The sequence below is a fragment of the Leuresthes tenuis genome, unplaced genomic scaffold (genome assembly GCF_036924035.1).
Source record: "Leuresthes tenuis unplaced genomic scaffold, fLeuTen1.0.hap1 SCAF_3, whole genome shotgun sequence".
Taxonomy (NCBI): domain Eukaryota; kingdom Metazoa; phylum Chordata; class Actinopteri; order Atheriniformes; family Atherinopsidae; genus Leuresthes; species Leuresthes tenuis.
Window position 1 is genome coordinate 6,105,462 of NW_027325357.1, and position 21,740 is coordinate 6,127,201.

General features: G+C 38.5%; 2 protein-coding genes across 2 annotated transcripts in view; both read left to right on the forward strand.

Annotated features, from left to right (window-relative positions):
• dennd6aa (DENN/MADD domain containing 6Aa) overlaps positions 1-21,740 on the forward strand; it is a 271,486-nt gene that overhangs the window by 131,209 nt on the left and 118,537 nt on the right. The gene's annotated exons all lie outside the window — the stretch shown is intronic.
• Positions 1-21,740, forward strand: part of angpt4 (angiopoietin 4) — a 65,140-nt gene that overhangs the window by 16,642 nt on the left and 26,758 nt on the right. The gene's annotated exons all lie outside the window — the stretch shown is intronic.

The following is a 21,740-nucleotide window of genomic DNA, read 5'->3' on the forward strand; positions in this document are numbered from 1 at the left end:
AAACCACCTCTGATTTCAACATAAACAAGCAAGAAATCATTGAAAGCTTACATAAACAAACCTGAATTTAGTGTTAGAAGCTTATAAACCGTCACACAGGTTCGAATGAATTGATCTTAACACACGGAAAAATTTCTGGAAGATGTACTCCTTTTGTAACCTTTTAAAATCACTGCTCTGCTTTTCTAGTCTGTTACACTCACTGTAAAATATAATTATTAATATGGCAATCAACTTGAAAGAGTGACAGGAATCAGCCTTTTCCTGAGATGATGATGTAGATATACTTTAGCTGTTAGGTGTGTCATTGGGGTAAGTTTAACTTTAAGCTCAAGAGGCTTGACTGAAACATTAGTAGTTTAGCTTATTGTCATGGTAAAACAAAGCAATTGAGACAAAACATATTTAAAAAAGGAGGACTAGCGTCTAACGGAAATGAGAAAAAATATACAGAATGATGTATTTGAGACAAACAGAAAAAAAGGATGGGACAAAGAGGAAGACATAGCTCAACACTGCAGCCAAATGGCCTGTTAATCCATTAATCATTACACTGAAGCAAAGCCAGAAAGCCAGACAGGAACAAAGTAGGCGATAGAGGTTAAAGTTAGCTCAGATAAATGGACAGGAGGTGAGAGTAAACATAAGACAGAAAAAAGAGAGGAAGATGAGAGGGCCACTGAAGAAAGTGGACATTCTTTTTAAAGACACTTTCAGTTTTTTACTGGAACGACCCAATTACACAACAATGTTTTACTGAGAACTGGGTTTCTGAAAGTTGGTGTCATCTTACATTTCAGAGACATACAGTCATACGTTAAGATCTTTAGAGATTTCTTTCAAGTGCTGATCGCACCAGTGTAGCAGACTACTGGGGGAGTGCCGCATTAATCTTCACACGTCTCAGCTAACAAGTGTTTTAAGTTATTTTATAGTAATGTTAGTCAGTCACGTCTAAAAGTAGTTTCTGGAGGCTCCTGTAATATGTTTTCTGCCACAGGAAAAATCACCTCAGAATAACTGAAACGTGCAGCTCAATAGAGTTATGTGTATATATATATATATATATATATATATACAGTATACATGTATATTGAGCACCAGTTCACAACTGTCTTCTCAAGGCTTTTTAAATTGAGTAGCCCAACAACTACCATTTAGCAAGCACTTGGTGACAGAGGTGAGAAAGAAAGTTCCCTTTCAACAGAAGAAATGGAAGCAGACTGAGGGAGGGTGGCCACCCTTTGACCGTTTTGGGGAAGGGGGCTCGAAGAACAAGCAGACAGCAAATGAGACACAAGGCAGATTGTTCTGGACAGTAACTGCAGTTAGAAAAAAAACCCAAAAAATAGGCATCTCCAGAGCAATGAAAATGTGCTCATAGTGTCTCTCCGTGTCTTTAATACAGAAACAAAGCAGACAGGAAATGAATCAACCGAGAAATGCAACTACCTCAGAGGATTAGTTAGAAAATACATAAAAGTGTGAGAGAAATGCACTCTGAGCTGCAGGAGCCAGGATAAACTTGCCTGGGTTTTCCATTCAGTGTTGCTGAACCATTTAATTATTGAAAGCTCTTTAGCTCAAAGTGTCTTTATCAAAGTGGTTTCTGTCTTCAGAAAGTATTTTCACAAAAACAAAGATCTAAGGAACTCATTTCACACTAAACAAAAAAGGTGTATGACCTCTGCTGTGAATGGCCAAAAATTCGAAAGCTGAAGAGAATCATTTAAATGTGCTCAACAGCACATAAAGGAAATTAATGTGGGGGTTTCTCGCTCTCTATCAGAGCCTCAGACAGCCTGTGATAGCAACACTCTCCTGCAGGACATCACATCAAGCACAGGCCCTTCATCTACTGTGCCACAGCTGCTTCACATCTCAGCTGTGACATCTCGCTATCAAAAGAGGTGAGACATGGCTTTTATACTGCTTATGAGTCCAACTCAGACCACAAATTATTTAATTACCTTGTGTTGCAGGGAATTTAACCATCTCAGTCTGCACAGTAAATTCAACTAGACTGTGGCACACAGTGAGACAAAGAGTCACTGTGTCTGTTGTTTTTTACTTCTTGTGTTGTTGTTGAATGATTTATTTCAGTCTGTTATACATTACAAATGTTTAATGTTTCTCTCTGACAACCATCTGAGGCAGTACATCTGCACACACAACCTACTCAAAGAGTTCAGAGGAAAGATGCACAGAAACCTACAACAGCGTGTATGACGCAGGTGTTCATATTGCAAGATTTCTTGTACCATATCTGTTCACAAGTCAAATGCAGTATGGGATAAAACAGTCCTTTCAGTTTTACATGCTAGCAATCTAAAACTTATTATATATAGCCTGAGCTTGAAGTAGTTCTAAGCCATTGAGACTGTGCTGTGTTTCATCAAAGCCATCAGACTTATTATGCAGTCACTGCTTTCTTTAGCTTGGTCCTGATCACTAAATACAGTCGAAGGGCACATCGCTGTTTGCCCTCAAAAAGTAAACCCGTATTGTGAAATAAAATAATTGACAACAGAAAGTTGTGTGCTCCAGTTCTAAATCTCATAAGAACAGATATGGATCTAGTGCTTTTAAAGGACATGACAACGTGTGGATGATATATCATTATTCGCTCCCTCGCTGCTGGGAAATGCAACAAAGAAATTCCCCAACAAATACAGAAGAACAAGGATACGTGTGCGCATCTAACATACAGTTCACGAATAAATCTACATCATTATTGTTGATCATTTGTTCATGTTATGTGTTGCAGCTGCTTTTCATCTCTCTGATTTTTAAAAAATCACTGAGACTTCTTAATAGCGCTTAAGTAAACCCAAATACCGAGATATGTTAGATAAACACACTCACTTTAATTCTAATCAGCTGACCTATTGCACAATGAACGACTGTGATTACATGCTGACATAAAAGTAGAACACCTGATACACGGTCGTCCTGTTTCCCTAATAAACACATGAATGGGAATGGTGAGTTGACAAAGCACTACAGTACACGCAAAACACATGCAGATGTACAATAATAGATGCGTGTGTAAAAACAGACATGAAAATGCTGTGCTCGTCAACAAACAAGCACACACACAAACACACATAAGCAGAGCATCCTTGCCTAATCAGCTGCTGTTATTCCCTTTGGATGTCCATATTTATTGGCTTCATTTGTCAATTAGCTTTTCCCAGAGAAACGCTGCTGTCAGCAGAACAGCTGTAACAGAGGCAAACCCACAGTCATCAACTTTCCCATTGCAGCCATGAGAGCTAAGTTTGCTTCTTTGTGTGTGTGTGTGTGTGTGTGTTGTGTGCACATAAATAGATAAAGGAATGCTCATGTTGCTATGCGCAGTATGTGTGCTCTTTGCTTATGGATACCATTGAGAGGGTGGGACAGTGTGTGTGTTTATGGGCCACACGATTGGCCACTAATTTGTGTGTTTCTGTGTATAGTTGATAATATTGTGGAAAGGAGAGAGTAACTTATTGACAGTGGATCAATGTTTACCACTACAAGCACATATCATTTGTTCATCTGTCAGTTTTCTGAAGTGTTGACGGCCAGAGTGGTTAGAGATGTGATTCAGAGCAGAGTGACATTTCTTCAGGGTGTGATATCTGAGTGAGCTTCATTCTGCCATAAGGAGTTACGTGGAGACCCAAATGTAGACATGGGGAGGATGCAGGCAGATAAGAAACAATAAGCAACTTTAATGAAAACTTTAAAGAAAACAAACCGTAGAAGCAGGGAATAGAACAGCTCATGGAACAGGGCAGAAGAACAAAAGGGAACACAACACTGTTGTTTGACAAACTGGCAAGAAACAAAGACAACAGCAGAGTGTATATATACAGGCAAGAGAGAAGACTAACAAAACAGAGGTGTGGAACAAGCGATAATCTAAAACAGGTATGGAGCAAAGCCAAGAAGCAAAACTCAACAGAATTGAAGCAGAACAAAGATAAATCAGGAAGTGAAGCTCAATAAACACAGAGTGCTGAGATCATAAAAGACAAAAACATAACTAAAACTCATGGATCAAGACACATTTCCTTTCTGATTACCCTGAATAAGTGATAGCCCGCTACATGAGTGATCCAAAGCTGCCTCCCTGCTTTGACTGTCCGGCACATCTGGACAACTTACTTTGGTTAACTCCTGGATTAGTTGATGTTTTAATGAAATAACTGTTAATGATTGTGAAGGTACAAAACAAAAACATCAAATCTATATGTGCACTGCACTTAATATTACGTGTCTCCCATAAACATCTGGTAACATACATGCACTCACCCACTGATTTCCTTGAAAAGCTGTGTGTTTGTACTAACTAAATATAAGACCAGAGAAGATTTACCGAGCAGCCAGTTACAAAACAAACAGCTGTGGAAAATCTATGACACTTCAGGTAGAAGTGCCTTGATTTGAAGACAGAATTAAATTACTCAGTTTAATTTTAAATGAGATAAAGAAGTCCTGGTGGGATGAAATCTATATCTGCTACCAAGATAAGTGGCCAAGTCAAACAAGTACATTATGTCATTTAATTATGATTAAGAGCAGTGCTATGGGTGAAAGTGATTTGACGCTGCGGGCCAATCTCTGCTGAGATAGGGGAAAATCAATCACCACACGTACTAGTGTACAAATTAAATGCTATAAACACAAACAGCCTGCCAACTCTTGAGATGGACACTGATATTTAATCACTGGCATCTTTTGGAGGTTGCATTGATGTTGTTGGAGTAATACTGTACATGTCGTATGTGTTTTTAATGATTATTCAACCTGTCACTGAGTGCTTAAGCTACCGCCATGAACTGAGTCCACTCAGTGCTACGTGCTGTACAACAATGCCAACAGCAGCAAGCTCTGCCTTACCTCAGCTTTCATTATGTCCAATTATCTTAATAGTAGATAATGATGTAAGAAAAAAAGAATAAAAGATAAGACTAATTTTATTGATTCCCTTGAGGCAACCTTGAAATTATGGCGCAGGAGGAGGCTGGTAAATTGGGTAAAACTCTCTAAAGGCCATAAATAAAAATTTTGACAACACTGTTTGTAGTAGAGCTGTTTGGTTAGGTAATCACTACGAACACAACGTCCCTGACAGACATTATTTTCTTAGAAAATGTTGGAGTGACTTTGTTCAGGCTGACAAACCAAGAAAATGAGTTGGGCGTTAGCTACAAATTGATCTGGATGCTGCTCATCAGCTTAAACTACACAGAAATCAGTGTTTGCAGGTGTTTTGAGCTGCTGTCGTGTTTACTGGCTCGTTTTTCAAAGGTGAGGTTGATAGGTGTTCAACACTATTCAAAGCTTTTGACTGTAGACAACAGTGCAGAGATCATTTCTCATTTAACAGACTCCTAATGGCGCCTGAAGGCTTTGGCTTTTCGGTAGTCCTTTAAGTTCTGTGCAAGCCACATTGCATGACATGACAATGAATAAACTTTTCACACTTTAGCCTCAATCAATTTGTTTTGGGTTTTTGTCACAACGCTGCCATATCACACTTTCATACTGGTCTCCTACTGTTTGATTTGTAGACGTAGGTCATCACAGCATTCACAGTGTGAGGTGAACATCCTGACTTTATGGCACTGTCAGAATGTTTTCTAGGTTAACTTTACTTAAAAACTATTACAGCAGACCCAGTTTGGGTCGCATCATTGCATCACTTTATACATCTGTTGCACTCTGGTTTGATTTTATTTGAATCTCCCTTAGTTCTGAACGTCATAGTTATAATTACGCCACTGTTTTTCTAGAAGTTATTACTAAAACCGTCTGTTTCTAAGTGTTGTTTGCTGTGCCAAAAGGCATTCAGAATTACCATTACAAATGAGGTGGCGGTAAACACTGTAAACACAGTGACGAGACAAAAATATTCTACTAGGTCATTTGTTTATTTAGCAGAAGGATTCAATATTTTGAATATCTGTGACTGGCAAAATATATGTGAACCTTTCAGTATCTGGCAAGACCACCTTGTGCAGCAATATCAGCAACTAAACATTTCCAGTAACTGTCAATCAAACATCCTGAACATCAGCTTGGAGGGATTTTAGCCATTCCCTCTGTACAGATTCAATGCTGGGATGCTGGTGGATGTCCTCACTTGAACTGCCTGTTTCAGGTCTTTGCACAACATTTCCTTTGGATTAGTTTCACACTTTGACTTGAGAAAGTCAAGAGACTAAACACACATTTAGACTAACACATCACCTGCCATCATTGTTGATGCTGCAGCAAATGCCAACAGAGTCACTACGAGTCACTATGATGAAGGTATATGTGGGTTACTAAATATGTTGTGCTGTAGGTTACATTAGAGTTGGTAAATTTACTTTGCGGTAGAGGATCAAATTAAGGGCAAAAACTGCATTTAATACAAAAAAAAAATCATGACATGTATGGTCCAACTGCTTTGATTTAAAAACATTATTTTCACAATTGATCATGAATCTGTCAGTACATTCAGAGTGTAGTGCTTGGCCAGCATCAATTTGAACCCCCATCTCGCTGCTTGCAGATTTAACACATATTCAGTAATGATGAGCGGACAAACATAGTAAAAAAAAAAAGAAAGTGTACAGCCAACTACTCACTCGCAATCACAGAACCATCCAAACAAACTCTGGTGAGATTGAAAACTCATTTATTTGCCATTACTCTGGTTTTCTCAGGGGGTCCTGTGATAAACATTCACCTCTTTCAAAATATTTTCACCTCTCTGATCCAAAGAAAATGTTGACTCGACAAAAAAGTGCAAACTGTGAGATTGTTAAAACTGCACATTTGTATTATAGATTTTTCAGTAATTAGATGAATTAATAAACAGTTGTGATAATGGACTGGTGACTCTGCAGAGTGCTATAATTCCAGGAACAGGCGTTTCTTGCAAACTGGAGCTAACACGTGTGCCTTTAATCATGGTTTAATCAAAGACAAAACGCAGTTAGACATGGGCGTGTGTTTATTGCACTTTAAACACTATACAGACACTTTGTGCTTGGGTTTACCATCCTTTACTTTGATGTGTCCCCACCCCACCACTTTCAATTACCTCATTCATGTTGTTGCGGTGGGAAGTTTCTCTGCTGCATGATCCAGCCGCTGGTCTCCCACTGCTTAACAGGATGATACAGTGCAGCAGACAGCATTTATAGGGAGGTAAATCCCACAAGTTGGGATTCATTACAAACTGTGCCACCATCAATTGGTTTTAGTTTGATGTTCTGTTGCTATAGCGATTTTCTCTGGTAGTTTTACTGTGTAGCTATGGGACATGTTTGAATGATTATCCCAGTCTTGGCATACTGATGTTGTATATGTAAATTAAGTATCATGTTGCTGAGATGTTGAGAAATCCAACACAGATACACGCAGCTGACAGTTAAACCTTGAATCATGTACACAAGAAAGTGACTCACCGTGTTGGTTGACATGAATATCCCAGACTCATCCAAGTTTGGATCATATTTGAGATGTAACATTTACATCGAGCTCATGTTTTGTTTTTCATTCGTTTTATATGACTCTGATGCACTGATGCACTTATCTTAACCTGACATTTGTGAGACCGTTGACCTGACTTTTTGCCGATATATTTTTTTCGGATTCTATTATTTTCCATTTGAAACTTCAAAAACCTCAGCTTTTCCATGCTTTCCTTCGTGGATCACCAAAAGAAAGGTGAGTTTGTGGTGTTGTGGTTAAGGCTGCTCTGAATGGGATTTTTGGGGAAAATCACCAATCACCAGTTGCTAGAAGCAGGATCGGCTAATACCAGTACCGATCACCAATCGCACGATGCATTTGAAGCTTTTGATTTATAATGCAACATTATCTACGACTGTGTTTTCCTTACATCATTATCAACAAATGTATAAAAGTCTATGATAAGAATTACCTTCTGAGATGAGAAGGTATCATCATGGAGCCTGTTCTTGGTTATTGGGAAGAGCATAAGTTTTATTATGGTATAAAAATAAGTCATGTTTTATGAAATATCATTGCCATTTTTTCCAACAACAAAGTCCCCAAACATCAGACTATGAAGGATAAGATACATGCTGCAAGTGGTCCAGCAAGAAGACAAAACTATGAAATAATGAATAAGCATATAATACCAAATGGTTATTTCTCCATAATGGCACTGAACGCATCATTTTGTGCTGTAAAGACAATGAATGCAGTTTGTTGTCACCTGTTTCAGGGAAACAGTTTCTCCTCAGCCTTTTAATCATACTGAGATGGCGAGACTGACAGTTGTTTTTTTCTTGCGAGGCAAATAAAAGATGAGTGTAAATTATCAATGACATACAGTTGCAGTGGTTGAGAAATAGCTTTGGTAATGCTGTCTTTATCTATATCCTAATAAGACATGTGTTGGCCACTTGACATTAAATGATTGCTTCAAGATTCAATTGTTGTGTGTATAAAAAACACGAAAAGAGAAGAAAAAATCCCTTTGACTGTAGGATGTAGGCCCAGCATCCAATGCTAGGTTCAGATGAATTAACACTTGTTTGGAAACACAAGGGCTTGTAGTCGTCTCTGGTGATGTCATCTTCACTGCACAGTGAAGCTGGTTTACTGTGACATCTGCCAGCTGCTTTTTATGCTGACATTATCAGGTTACTGCAAGTTTATTGTTTATATTATTTACTCAATGTGGCTTGGAAATAAGCTCTCAACAGTTTAATATAAATAGCTTCTTGACTTAACTCCAGTTGTGTGTTGCCCTCTGACAGACTTTGCTTGAATTGTGCAGCTGTCCTCTCCAATTAAAAGAATAACAGAATCGGCCCTTCTCATTGACCTTTTTCCGTGAGCACCAATCACATTGTTTGGGACCAATATCAGCTGATAACGATCTCTGTCCACCCTTGCTTGTGGTTAGCTCTTTCCTTTTGTAGCAGGAATGTTCTGGCAACATGCTGTCCGGCTGGGGCTTTTCTGTAGTTTGTATATTCATCCTTAGTGGGTTTCTCCTGTTTTGTCTCACGGTCTAAATACATGCATGTTCAGTAGAGTATTTAACCCAGCACGCACCTATAGTTCACAGCGTAGGTGTGAGAAAGCGTGCTTGCAGTTGTCTGTCTCTCTGTAATGAACCCTGCAGTCTGTACAGGTTGTGTTCCTCTTGTGAGATGTCAGATGGGATAAAATCCAGCCCACCGCAGCTCTCTGCAGGATAAAGTGGGTTTGGGTAGAGTGCCAAAGGAGAAAATCCACTTTTTTCTTAATTGCTGTTGAGACATTTTTTTCCCTAACATTGTGTGTAATTCTTTGACCTCACTTGGCAAAAGCTACACCTGCAGAGGGAGTAATCTAATCCCTGATTTCTTTTGAGATTCTTTGAAAACCTAACATCTAACTTGGACTCTCCTGTTCTTACATCCACAGCAAAAAAAAAAGTGATTTCACATCTTCCATGATCGTCTGAACTCTTCCTTACCAAAGTTCTTCAGATGTCTAACAACCCTCTTATAGGTTACACACTTCTTCATACACCTGCCATTCAGTCAGCAGTTAGGTTGGAAGTATTTAGAAAGACAGTCTCACTGTGCATTTACTGTATTGTATATAAGCTTTATTATGTTAAATTTGCCTTTTTTGGGCTTAAGCAAAATTCTGTGAATTGGTGGACAAAATGTATTTAGTCTTCTGGAGAGAGTTTATTGGAGTTGTATCCCCATCATTCAGGGAGCAGTTTGAAACATACATTTAAACTGATATAAGTTATAATTTCTGTTGACTGCAGTTGACAACCAGTAGCTGGCATTCCGACCCAGCTTTTTTCAGATTCTTAAGATCTTAAGTAATAAAGATATGCTTGGGAGTCTGCCTTAGAACAAGCTTTTTCATACTCTTTATATGCACAGCTCTGGGTTCAGGATCAGCACTTTGACAGAGTCAGGATGGATTCCTCTTAAGCTCAGCTGGGACTTGCCTCTTGATATTAAACTATTTGATTCTTTCATTACTTTGGCTGCATCAGCCAAATCCTCACTTTGGCTGATTGTAAATTGGGAGTTACAGTCAGACATATCAGAGGTCCTCCTACACTTCAGTATCTTGTGATGTCTAGCCTAAGTTGGTTGAATTTAGCAGACATCCAAAGGTTAAGGAGGAATATGTCAGCGCTGACAATGCTGTGATGTGTTCGGTTTATCAGTGGTGTTGCAATTCAAGCTGTCTGCCTTAATAATAAGCTGTGGAGCTTGGTTATATTTGTTAGGGGACTTTGTTTTAAGAACAAATTTGAAATGAAATAAAGATGTCGTCTTGTTATTTTGTGCAGCAGGATAGAAAGAGTCACATTTCTTACTTTAAGGCAGTACTTGTTCTGTCTGAGATGTCTTAGATGTTCACTGTGTAAAAAAACGACACACTGAGACAGCACATCATCAGCTTTTGTGTGTTTATTTTTACAGTTTAACACACAAAGACCTTTATAACATAATAAATAAGCTATGCAGCACCCAACAACCGAGCAGGACACAGGATTCACACTGAGAGAAGCATTTCTGTAGGAGAAACGAACACACAGCTGATTCACACTTATGCAACTTTTACATAGATTTAACAAACACGCATCTTCTAAAATCTCACAAAACGTAGATCGCTGAAGGCTCATCTGTCACCTGCTGAATAAGAAGTGGCACCAACATCACACCAGTCAGATGTAAGAATCTCCAACCACCAAGAATCAAAGTTGTGTTGCCACATAAAGAAATATCCAATTGTTTATGATCAAAAACATTCTTCGTATTACTCAAAACTTGTAGCAATCAAGTGGTGCTGACAGATGCTGGTGAAAAGTAGTTCTCCTCCCCCTCCAGCAATTGTGTGTTTTCTTATTTTTGCAGAGTGATTCAACATTTTTCTGTCTTAAGAAGCGTCATACAATAAGTGAGCTCCAAACCTCAAGTCACTCATGTTTCATATCAAATACTCTGAATCAGCCAAATGTATTTTGGAAAAAGCTTCATATTTATTCTTCCAACTCAAGCATTTCTGAAATGTAGCTATTACTCTGAGCATTTTTAAGCAATGTTACTCAGACTTCAGTCATACTCACTGAGGTGACACTACATGTATATCTCTCATTCCTCAGTTCTCTTTACCCTGCTGTTGGCCAGTCACTGTTTGTTTATGTGAGCCTGAGAGAGGAATCTCTCCTTTTGGCCCGCTGCTGCTCTTTCCCTCTGAGCAACCGGGTCAAAGCACTCAGGCCCAGTTTGGGGGAAGCCAGCACCATCTGAATTGCAAAGAAAACAGAAAATCTACTTCAGGCTCAGTCCTAACTCTATGATAACACATAATTAATCGGCTGGAATCTGCTGGCGCAATCAGCTGTAGCCTTAACCCCGCACCTCCATGTAATTACAAGTTAAGGACAGAGAATATGAAGCGTGTTTTGGGGGGAATTTATTTTACTCAGAATTGCTCCACATGAACAAACAACTGAGAGGAAGTGTTTACAGCACGTCTGGATAGAGAATAATGTGGGTTGAATTTTTGTGTGAATCGCAGGATGCTTGGTTTGTTGATTTGCTTGTGGCACTTTCTGTAATGAAAGCGGTCGTCTTGAGGGGAAACAAACACTGCAGAGAGGTTTGATGTCTGTGTTTCACTATGTGAGCATCTCTTGGGATGTTGTGTCTGGACAGTAAGTGTGAGGTTCAAGTGGACATTCAGCCCACAGTGATGCTTCACTGCAGGCTAAAATTAAGTCCTAAAGTGCATGATTTCTTTTTCTGTCGCTGTGCACATTTGCATGACACTAAAAAATAATCCACTGATGTGTTAGTCGACCAAATGGCACTTTTAAAATGCTCGTAAACACAATCTGACTGAAATTGTTCAGAATCGAGCTTCTCAAAGTCAAACTTACATATCCAGATCTTGTTATTTACACAGATAACTCATGATATCTCAAAACATGCAGGTATTTAGCTTAAATTTCATATAGAACATTAGCCATCACTGAGCTGTTTGTGATGCAGTTTGTTACTCATTGTTAAAACTTTGATATGTTTTTCCTGTGGAAAATATGAAATATTCATGTAAGTAGACTTATGGGTTATGAACTGTTTCAGTGTCCTGCAGTTCAGCTTTGTGATTTAGGTGTATTTTTGCCCCCAAACTTCCTTCCTGCAGATTTAATGAGCTTTAAGAAAGTCGTCAAGCCTTCAGATCACCACACAGATTTGTTGTCTGATGTTATCGGCGTCCTTGGAGCAGGTGAGGGTTCAGGAATGTTATCCATTCATAGGCTGCTGTGGTAGAGAAAATAAAGCTGTCTCTCCACAGGCTGAAAGACCACCAACATTTTAGGAGTAAACCAGGAATAAACAAGATGCTTCAAAGTAAACACATGTTTGAAACAACACCACAATGATAACAAAGGGACACAAAATTAGTACATTTCCTGTTGTTACTGTGCAGTTCTGAAAGAACAGAAAATGTGACTGCACCTCAGTGTATTCAGCTACATTTAGCCTGTGAATGCTAGCTGATGTTTCTATGTCATAGTTGCCATAATGTCCCTTTACAGTGTGGAAATTCTGGTTTAGATTTAAGCTTGAAAATAAATTTTAGCTCTTATGAAACGCTTTTTCTTTGGTTGTGTTATGTTATACAGTTATAACCAGCTGTCTGATAATTATTTTCAGTCCAGTGTTGCAATAGGAATACATACAAAGTCAGATAATGATGGACTAATCACCAATCAATTATTCTTTCAGCACGAATGATCAAAACAACTATTACTGTGGCTAGAAATGACTTCCTGTGATGCTCTTTGCTGCAGCAGAGCTGAAGAAGCCATCATACAGTGACTGAAGAAGCCTCTGACTGAACACACCTAGCTGTATGATCATGTCATGAAATAAAAAAAAATTGCTTTTTTTAATCCTTGAGAGGCATTTTCTTTTGAGCCCTATATATCTGAAAATGACGTTGACATTTGCAGGTTGAACATATATCACTCTACATGGTTATCCAGCCTCCTCCCTCTGTATCTTCGCCTAACTTCAATTTTAGATTATGTTGCATTTGCTGTGCTCTGAATCAAACATTTTACTTCTGCCTTTTGCTATGATGTTAATGTTAAATCTCACCTCCAGTTATATGGATCACATAAGAAATAAATGAGCCAACAAATTCTCTGCCAGGGCTTTTTTTGATGTTTTGCATCCCAGGAAATCTGATTTCTAATTTCCGTTCTTTCATTTTTTACCTGTTGAAAATTGGGAATTCTGCTTTCCAATTTACCATTGAAAGCACCATCAGTTCAGCAAGGTTTTAGCCTTTACAAAAACAAATACTGGTGAAATATTGTCCATAACGCTGAAAACTTAAACAGAATACAGTGGAATGGAGTGACAGTGAAGTACAAAGATCTGGAGGGATTTCAATATGAGTCCTCAGTAGCATTACTAACCAGCCAGCTGCTGTTACCTTCTGTAGAGGGTCAGTTCATCACATGATGCACCACAAGATTGTGCCAAAAAAAGAGGGATCAGTCGTCTACGAGCTGTGCATGGTTATTTTAGAATAGTGTGAGTGGGTCACTCGATACCCTAAAATGATTTGCTTGAAAAGAAGTGTAAAATATTTCATTAAGATCTCAGAATGAGATCATAGGCTCTTACAGAAAAAGAAGAGGCTTAATCACAGGATTGATGTCGTAGACTAGTGTAATTCAAAGTGGGTGATTTATAGCAGCTTCGAGTAGTTTTCAATTTTGCAGAAATGGATGACAACTATCCTCAAAAAATGTCAAGATGGTGTCTTTTTGGGTTTTACATTTCCTGCTGTCTGATTTAGTTTGTCTGTAGTAGACTACATCCTGTTCACCAGGTTTATAATCCCATCTGAGCAATGAGATGAATATACCAAAGATCTCAGGGGATATTTTATCTCTGATTTCTTCCTGTGAATGTAAATTCTAATGGTACTTTAACAGGAAGAGGAGTTAGAGCCATCAAGGAAGATTATGAATAAAGTATCTATTCAGATGTTCATTTGTTCCGACTCGCATCTGTCCCACAGTTCTGGACAGTAACTATACCTGAAGATTATTATTTACTTCTGTACATGATAGCTCCTGTAGTGAAACGTTCTTCTTCCTGTACACTATGAATACGTGGGTCCTGTTTTATATCCAGAGTGGATCAACATATTATCCATATTGAGTGTAAGTATTTAAAAACAAAGATCGGCTCCCAAAGTGTGCATAAACTGGCAGCTTTTCCTCAACATTTTTCATAGAGAGTTTGATGAGTGAGTTTTATGGCCATTAGTTCCACTCAGATAACAGCTTACATTAAACAAATATTGAACATACACAGACACGGCTTTGCAGGTTGTAGGCTGCCTTCAAAAAGATCTGGATCTCATATGATTATATGGATAGCTTTCAACAAGATTTGCAGGATTTTGCTTAAAATATCATGAAGATGGAGGTAAAAATTTCTCTCACAAGAAACAGAAATAGCTCAAGACTCATGAACTCGAAGACTTGAAGATTTGTGAGTCTGATCTCAGGAGATGGTTTTATGCTTTTCGTTCCTGAGTTCTGAAAAGGAAATCTGACACAGCTGGACTTCTACATATGACAAAAACATCAGTTAGCGCTGTGTGGTCTGAGCAGACATCCTTTTTTCTCCTCTTCTTCTGTCTGTCATAGTTTTTTAATACATCTTAGACAACCATAATATTTAATTTTCTGTGATCAATTAGAATGAAATGTTTGCTGCTGCTCAGCAGCTGCTCAGAAGTTCTAAAAAGCCTACAAATCTACAGTTGTTGGTATGTTTAGGAGGTTCTGGCTTATAATGCTAACTGATGCGAGATAAAGTATTATGTTCTGTTACAGTGAGCTGTTGTATGTCCTATTTCACCAACCCAATCAAATATATCATCATTTTTTCATCAACCTAATCTAATTTGTAAATATGTATAATTTTTTTTTACATTAAAAAATAACTTGAATGGGGGACAAATTAGGGCTATTAATGACATTAAAAAGATCATTTTCGGTTATTTCAGTCAACTGATACCAGCATGTGATTGTAATCATGTTTCCCTACAAAACCAGTTGAGTTTTTAAAGAGCAAAGATGGGCAGAATACCTCTGGTTTGATAGTAAATCTGTGAGAAAATCATTTAACTGTTAAAAACGAGGCTCCTCAAAGAATGACTGGATGGGATTTGCATGTTTCTGATTCCAGAGTGCAAAACATTGAATTGTCTGATTTCTAAAACAGCAATCCACCAAGAACGTTCATTCATCATGAGCTGATATGACAACATAAGCAAGGAATAACTGTGGGAAGCCTTCACGAAGCACTACAATACAGAGTTACATGCACAAATGTCACGTCAAACTTTACTTTGCAAAAAATAAGCTTTATTTTCACTTTGTCCAGCGGCAGCTTCAACTTCACTGGGCTCTGAGGCATTTGGGATAAAGCATCAGACATTAGAAAAATGTATTGTGGTCACACCAATCAGTGTTCAAGTGGTGGTATGGGGGTTGTATGAGGGCCCTTGGCAAAGTTCATGTCCACTTCTGTGATACAAGAGCAACTGATGCTGGCTTCAAGACCACAACTTTTCCAAAGACGTCAGTGCATTTTTCAACAAGACCATGAAAAAACCACAGTATGTGCACATTACAAAGCGTGTCTTAAGAAATAAGGGGGTATGGGTACTGGACTGGCCCGCCTACTGTCCTAATCCATCACAAATAACGAATATGTGGAGAACTTTTTTAATGAAATTGTAAGTTGCATCTAAAGCTGCAGTAGTGGTGTACTTTGGTATGTTTATGTACTCAGCTTAGTTTAGCCTGACTGAAAATAGCTCCAAATGACTGAAACAAGAGAAGAGTGTCTCCTCCGTTTCACTGGCATCTAATCTCTTGGAGGTGCTGTTCAGACAATACGACAGCAAGAAGCTCTTCCCATCCAAGACTGAGACAAATCTGCTGCAATAAGCTCAACCAGATTAAGATTTAAGTTAATATTTAGTATATGGTTTTATTGGAAGTGACTTACAAGAGTGAAAATGCTCAGTCCAAGTGTCATGAGTCAGTGCCTGGGAGTCATGTTTGGGACCCCGAGCCAGATGCAGAAAGCCTTGCTCATCAGATGACAAATAGGCCAAAGCAGGAAGCTGAGAAGAAAGACTGTAAGTTAGATTTATCTTTTGTTCTAAAGGCCACCAAATTTGTTAGTGCAGCAGACAGACTTTTATCAGCTGGGTGGAGATAAAGTACTCCTCCAAAGCAAGAGTGCGTTTAAGTGTGTGTGTCTGTGTGTGTGTGTGTGAGAGTGTCAGACTGAGAGAATGAGAGTGAATGGTGGTTCATTTTGTTTTCAGATCCCAGTTTAAAGAGTCATTTGTCACTCTACAGCTGCGAGTTGGAGATTTCAGTTGCTATGGCAGTTGACAGGCCAAGGGGCAGAGGGAGGACAGGCTGATAGAGGGGTAGAGGAGATGAAGAGAGGATAGGAGAAGGAGAAAGAGATATACTGTGGACACATGAAAAGGGGGGTGGGGGCTGGCGGGCTGATAGAAGTTGGAGGATGTGTGAGAGATTAGAAAGACATTAGGTTTGGATTTGGAGGGATAACAGATGAAAGTGAGGAGGTGTGATTAGTGGATGGGGCAATGGTGAGGAAGAAGGAGGGAGGGTGAGAGAGGCAGAGATTCCCAGTTACTTGTGTCAGAGTGCAAACGTGCTCACAATCACACAGTTTCTTGGAAACTCCTTTTATTCATTCTCTTTTTCCAATTCCCATGAACACAGTCATAGACAAATAGTTGTTTCTACTTCTATGTGAGCTCCCTCTTAACACACCACACCTGTCTGCTACTCTTACTTTACAGCACGAGTCAGAGTTTTCAATTATGTTTGCACCCAAAAGCTGATCTTTTTAGGTGTTTTGTTGTCTAAAAATTAGAGGAATGTTCTTATAGAAAGGATATGACAGAAAATGCACTGCCATTTTTCTTCCTTTCTTCACATTTCTCAGTTTGGACTGAATTCAAAGAGAGAAAGTGTATAAATTCAGGTGTGATATTCACATCACTTCCCCCTGTTTTGTCTTCAGTTGAGCTCAATATCAAAAACCTAATTTAGCAATTACTCTCAGCATGTCATGGTGACATGAAACCGAGAGTATGAAGCTGTTGCTAAATGAACGACAGCACTCACATTCATTTTTAGTAGTGAATAAAACTGTCAGACAAATGCAACAGAGCTCAATGTGTTCTTAATAGTTTCTGACAACATTCCAGCTCTGTGGTACATAGGAATACACCACTCTGCGACTGTGTGAGTCATTGTTTTAGTTTCTGAATCTGTGTTGCACAAAGGAATGAGGCATATCTGGTCTGGATACACAGATAATGACTGTGAGTGGTTCAGTTGTGGCTTTGATCTTGTTTTAGAGTTTCCTAAGATACAAATATGGAAAGTCATCAGCCTTATTTCAAATTCATCAACCTTGACAACCACAAAACACTCAGATCCATTCACTGGAACTGAATTTAACCCAAGCTACAAAGCCAAGTGTTCAACTAAGTCTTGACTGTCAAACAACCCTTTGAGGACCAGCCAAAACCTTCTGTTGTCACTTCCAAGATCTGAATCTCAAATTCGTCCCCACAAAGATAGAAGTGTAAGAACAAACATTCTCACTCATACTGGCGAGTGGCCAAGCACCACAGCCTTCGAGGGGCTCAAACATTCCCCTTTTAATGCTGCTAAAATGGGTGAACTCTACTCTCATCTCTCCTTCCACAGCTCTTTTGGGACAGCAGGTAGTCAAAACCAAAACCCTAACTGTAATCAGTCACATGAAACTAATTTTAATGACTTCTGGGAAAGTTGGCTTTCTTCCTTGATATGAAGGGAAACAGGAAGGATGGGAGAGCACGAGGACAAAAGTCCTGGACCACATTCAAATCCTCATGTTGCAATTACTTGATTAGTGCAATACGCCTACATAAATCTGTTTTGTATTTAATATCAAGGTTGTATTTCCACTGCTGTCATGTAATATTTAAACTTGGATCCAAACCACTCTTCCTTTTTTGATAAGGTTCCATGATCTTGCACATGCTTTATAATCACTTTTGATGACCACCTTAACCTTCACTGTTCAAGACACTCCTTGAACCTTGAACCTACAATATTCAAATATTTAGATACTATACTGTCTGAGCTTGGAAACTTTCAGAACATGATGTACTCTGTCAGTTACCACAAAATATCCAAACTCCAGCTGGTCCTGGTTGCTGAACCCAGACTTTCAATCGAATCAATATCAGTTTCAGCATCTTTTCACCAGTTGCCTGGTAAAATAGATTAGAACAATTTAATTTAAGGCCATTATATGGGCTTTGCTCCTTATTTAATCTGCAGCATAAATCTTTATGAGCCCTAAGTTGGTCTTTTGGAGATGTCAGTTTGTAATAAGTTTGAGATCTTTGGAGTCATCATTCCTTGACTCTGGAATAACTTGTTGGAAGACCAAGTACCTGATACAGACAAATTCTGTTATTTTTCATAATTCCTCTTACAAAGACACTATTTGTATGCATTTGGTTGGAATCTTTCAATGCATATTTCATGCAGTTGCAGTATTATGCAAAAGTCTTGAGCCATCCCTCATTTTATTATATTTTGACCCCCAAAAGCCGGACATTCTTGTAATCTTTTAAAGTGGTCTTGTGCAAGTGTTCGCCAGGCTTTCTGAAGGACTTTGAAGGTTTTTCTTTGGAAATTTGCTGCTTTTTTTTATTCATTATCAGTCCAATCTTTGTACCTGACCATTTTCATAGGTCTGTGTTTATTTAGCTTAACACTGACCCGTGAATAATTCAGTAATAAAAGGGCACCTAACTCAAGGGATGAGCCAGTGTTCTGTGTACACATAACAGACAACTCAGCAAAGAGCCAATTTTAAAGTTTATCTTTAGGCAGTTTGTTACGAGCAGCCTGTCACAAAGACACATCATTTGCTCCAATTTCTTTAGTTGTATCTTATATACTGAGAATATACTGATGTTCTCAAGAAATAAGGAAAAAAATCCATCAAAGACCTGACACAGGATCTTTGCTGCACCTACAGTTTGCTGAAGCCTCATCAGAAATGCTCTCCGTGGAAGCGTGGCTGTCATGAAGACAGATGACACAAGAACTGGACTGAAATTCAGTAGCAATATATCTTATGGAGTGAAGAATCCTTCAACATTGTTGAAGCAGTGTGGAATCATGTTGACAGAGAACGGAACAAATGGCAGCTGACATCCAAAGAAGAGCTTTGGAATGTCCCTCAAGAAGCCTGGAGAACTATTCCTTAACTATTTCCCATTTTCGTGGCAATATACACGAGCATGAAGGCTGCCTTAAGTCTTTTGCACAGAACTATGTTCTAATATTAATTTGTTTTATATAATTTTGAACCTAATGTCAAATTAATCAGTGATGTTTTTGGTTTTAGGTTATGTATGTGGGAAATATGCTCTGTCAAAACAAACTCAGCAAAAACAATGAAAGCTCATAGGTGTGTTTATATGTCAGTTACACTCAAGGATGACAGAGTCAGAATCTTTTTTCTCTGTGGAAATAAAAAGACAGCAGGTGAACAGCAGAGACAACATTTAAATCTAAATCACTTTGACTGTTTCAATTCCTCTTTCATGCCTAAATCCACTGAGAAAACATGTGTAACCACAATAACTTAGTTGCCCTTTATTGAGCTAATTTCAGCCTGTAAAGTAATCCATCATGAAGTGACATCATCATCTGTTCATACCTGCTAAAAATAACAACACTGGTCATTAATGTAAAACAAAGCCACAGTAAATAGATCAGGACATGCAGGTAATGTTATAGACATTAATTTCAGCATGAACTTGAAAGTCTTGTCCATGTAGTTTTACCAGTGAAAGTATATTTCCAGACATTAAGAGCAGATATATCTTGAGCTGTTCATTTATTTATTCTGCTCCTTTCCTGCAGCCACCGCAGTCTGTTCTCAAATGTGATTCAGGCCCCAACTGTGTTTGTAATCCAAATCAAATTATTTCTCTGTTTGCATTTTTTTCATAGTTTTGAAACATTTTTACACAAGAACATTAACCTCCCATGGGCCACTTTCATACATTTTGCTTGAACCAGACAGTCACGCAGCAGGACAGGTTAAGACCTTTAACTGCTGAAGTAGTTCTCAAAAACCCTCTTTCTCAACCGGCCATTACTCATTGTGCTGTGTCCTTTGGTTTGGCCTTTCAGAGTCTCATGATTTTCATAAAGCACAAGACTCTACAGAGCCACACTTACAGCTCTGTGAGGCTGTGCTGTCCTCTCATACCTTAAAAGTTTGCATCTGCATAACTTCATAGCCATGCACTCGCGCGCGCACACACACACACACACTCGCATATACACACCACTGTGTTGACTTAGCCCATCTGGTCCTGATTGTGGTGAGATGATTGAGATATTTGTTGTGGCTCATTTGCGGGGGTGTAGTGGTGACCCAGCAAGCTAACTGAGACACATACACACATAAGTGCATATTGTAGATGGATTTACTGACGTGCACTCACTGAATCACTCGTTTGCACACACACATACGAAGAGAAACAGACAGTTACAAGGTCATTAGACTGTAATATTTAGGTTAGTGACACAGAAGAGAACCCTTTTAGACAGTGAACAGATGAAGCTGTGATACACTCCATATTCAACAGATTTGGGAAGCTTTTCTTTTCTCTTGTTTTCTTTTCTTATCTATTCCCATCATGTGCATATTCATTTTAGAGCTCAAGTCCTTTGTGAGTTATCTTGGCTGTGACTTCATCTTAAATTACAAGAATTTCAAGTAAATCATGACCATAATACAAACCTTGCTTCAAAATTCCTTCGAAAAGTTGCTTTTTTTCACACTAACTGTGTAACTCTGTAAGAATGTTGTTGATCCTCGTGATTTGCTCAATACTTTTGTTCACAACATACCAGCAAAACCAGTGTCATTCTCATCAGTTAACTCTTATTAGTTCAGTTGCATGAAGGGCGAACATAATACACATTTAAGAAATTATGTATTAATAGCGCACCGAGTCATGTGTTACTATAAAGAAGGTTTTGGTTGATGTTTTTGTGTCACTTTAGAGATGTACAGAGAAAGAATGACCCTGTAGCTACAACATATTCATTTTGCTATTTCAAATGATTAAAATGACACAAAAATAGTTTATAATGAGTATAAATGAAGTAGCATGTTAATTATACACATTGTCAAGAGATGGCTGCTCAGATGGTTGTGTGCAACAAACCATGTGGGGCTCAGTTTGGATAGTTAATACAGAACAATATGGTAGACAGAAATGAAAAATTGGCGCTTTGGAGAAAATTATTTGGTCATATTCTCACATCTTGTTGGTGAACATGAGATGATGAGGGGTCTGAAGCCTGAAAAAGAATCTTATGGTAATCAGTCTAATAATTGATCTATAGCCACACCAAACCAGGACATTCAAAAATTAAACATTTTATTTTGATCTTTTTGTGGCTTTCATTTGAATATTAGACATCCATGTTTGCATCAAAGTAGTTTCAACGTGACCATTTGAGTAGACACAAACTTTAAAAATTCTTTGTTGCTTTAATACAAAAGCAGAAACAC